The sequence below is a fragment of the Notamacropus eugenii genome, chromosome 5 (genome assembly GCF_028372415.1).
Source record: "Notamacropus eugenii isolate mMacEug1 chromosome 5, mMacEug1.pri_v2, whole genome shotgun sequence".
NCBI lineage: Eukaryota > Metazoa > Chordata > Mammalia > Diprotodontia > Macropodidae > Notamacropus > Notamacropus eugenii.
Window position 1 is genome coordinate 358,271,550 of NC_092876.1, and position 2,323 is coordinate 358,273,872.

Below are 2,323 nucleotides of genomic sequence, written 5' to 3' on the forward strand. Positions count from 1 at the left end.
AAAGTAAGCAATGCATCAATAAAGAATTACTACGGTATGGTGTTTTGTATCCAGGAGTGTTGTCTTCTGAACCTAAGAAGACCCTAAGAACCGGTAACACCTACAAAGCAGGTAGTTTATATACTGTAGGGTACTAGCTCTGCTTGACACCAACCACTGAGACTATACAAATCACATCCAGCATTCTATGCAAACTACAAAAGGGTTCTATTTCTCATTTCTAACTTTAGGAAGAAATTAGAGTGTGTTCACAGATTTTACATTTCTGGTGTTTAGTCACTAATCAGAGGAAGAATTTGGCCTATTTGAAAAGTGGATCATGTATAACCCCTCAACCTCTATCAAGGATTTGACCTATTTGAAAAGTGGATCATACATAGCCACTCAACCTCTATCATGTTCTCTGTATGGCTGCACATTCAAAGGTTTTAAAATTGCAGCTCCTTCTGTATTCCCCAAAGAGTATCTGTGTTCTTCTTTAAATGGCTTTCCTCCTCCAGATTTAGGTTGACCTTCACCACATCTGAAATGCCATTCTGCCCCAAGACATATGAGACACTAAGGCAGATATCCTCCTTAATGCTATATACTCCCTTAATCATGGTTGAAATTGGATACACTTTCCTAAGATTCTTCATAATGCTTTCTGCCAGATCTGCCACAGACAAGCTAATGGCTCAGAAAGTGTAGCCCTTCAGTTTGATTACCTCATAAGCACTTTCAGCCACCTGTTTATGAGCATCTTTCCAATACTTTGTATCAGCATCAGTTCCCAAAGAAGGATGAAGTTTCTTTAGAGACACACCAGCAAGATCCACACTGCTCCACACAGGAACACTAGGGTATCCATGTTCCCCAAACCATTCAGGACAACTTGAAGAATGAACACCAAGTCTCTCCCTGATTAGATAACGGAAACAGGCAGAATCCAGATTGCAACCACTTCCAATAGCATGTTTTTTTCAGGAAAGCCACTTAGCTTCCAGGCCACATATGTCAAAATATCCACCGGATTAGAAATAATAAGCAGATTGCCATTAGGGCTGTATTTAAGAATACTGGAAATGATGAATTTAAAGATATTCACATTACACTGGACCAAATTAAGATGACTTTCTCCCTCCTGTTGACGTGCTCCAGTCATAACAATGACCAGTTTTGAGTTTGTAGTCACACTGTAATATTTGCCAGAAGCAATCTTTGGTGTTTTGAGGAAAAGGCTGTCATGTTGGAGATCCATCATCTCTCCCTTTAGTTTATCTTCTATTGCATCAACTAGGGTAAGTTCATCAGTCAATTCCTTTTTTAAGACACTAATGGCATATACCATGCTAACTGTACCAACCCCAATAACTGTGATATTTTTCTGGAGAACCTGGTCTTCCTTTAGGATATTCAAGATCAGCTGATCCTTGAGAGTTGATACCATTTTTTTGAGGGTATCTAGGGAAATGTTTAAGATTGTTTTAGCATGCCACTGGGAAATAAGGTGTACAACCAATGGGATATAGAAATCTATTTTGCCCTACAGGATAATAGAGGGGAGGGGGTGGGAAGAAGGGTATGGTAATAGAAGGAAGGACAGATTGGAGGAAGGAGTGGATGGGGTGCATGCTGTCCTTGGGGTGGGTGGTGGGGAGAAATTTTGAATTAAAACTCTTGTGGAAGTAAATGTTGACAACTGAAAAATAAATTATATATTATTTTAAAAATTAAAAAATAAATATTTTCATAGTATGTTTGAAGGCCCTCTTCTAGATCTTATAAAAATCCACAGATACTAGTGGAACCTTCAGGTTATGTATTTGGTTTACAATACATAATGTTTTTTCCAAACTTGCATTTTTGATAGTGTATTTTACATATTTTTTTTTAAAAATGCAAGCTAACATTGGTAGTAGGTTACAGCCTACTTCTATCATCATACATCTTTTTCATTTCTCCTTTGGATTACTTACTATTTTCATTTTTTCAACATCATGGGGTATCAATGTTTGCAGCCATATAGCTTCATGAAGATCTCATTTGCATAAAACCTGTTTGTAGGCATTGTGCAGGGTAAGGACCTGGAGAGAGAGAAGATTGGAATAACTGAAAGTGATACATGGTTTACTTCAACCAAACTATGCCCCTATCTAAATCTTATTGTCTAATGTCATTCATAAGTTCATAGCAACTGATTAAAGTAGGAAGGGACCAGTGTGACCACCTAATCCAGTCTCTTAATTCTACAGATGAGGAAACTAAAGTCCAGGTCAGGGGACTGATTTGTAGAAGGTGACATAGGCAGCTAGCATCAAAGACAAGATCTGAACACTGGTTC

General features: G+C 38.1%; 1 pseudogene; it reads right to left on the bottom strand.

The window, feature by feature from the left end:
* Positions 1 to 677: 677 nt before the first annotated feature.
* LOC140507948 (L-lactate dehydrogenase A chain pseudogene) lies at positions 678 to 1,429 on the bottom strand (annotated as a pseudogene).
* Between the last annotated feature and the right edge of the window lie 894 nt (positions 1,430 to 2,323).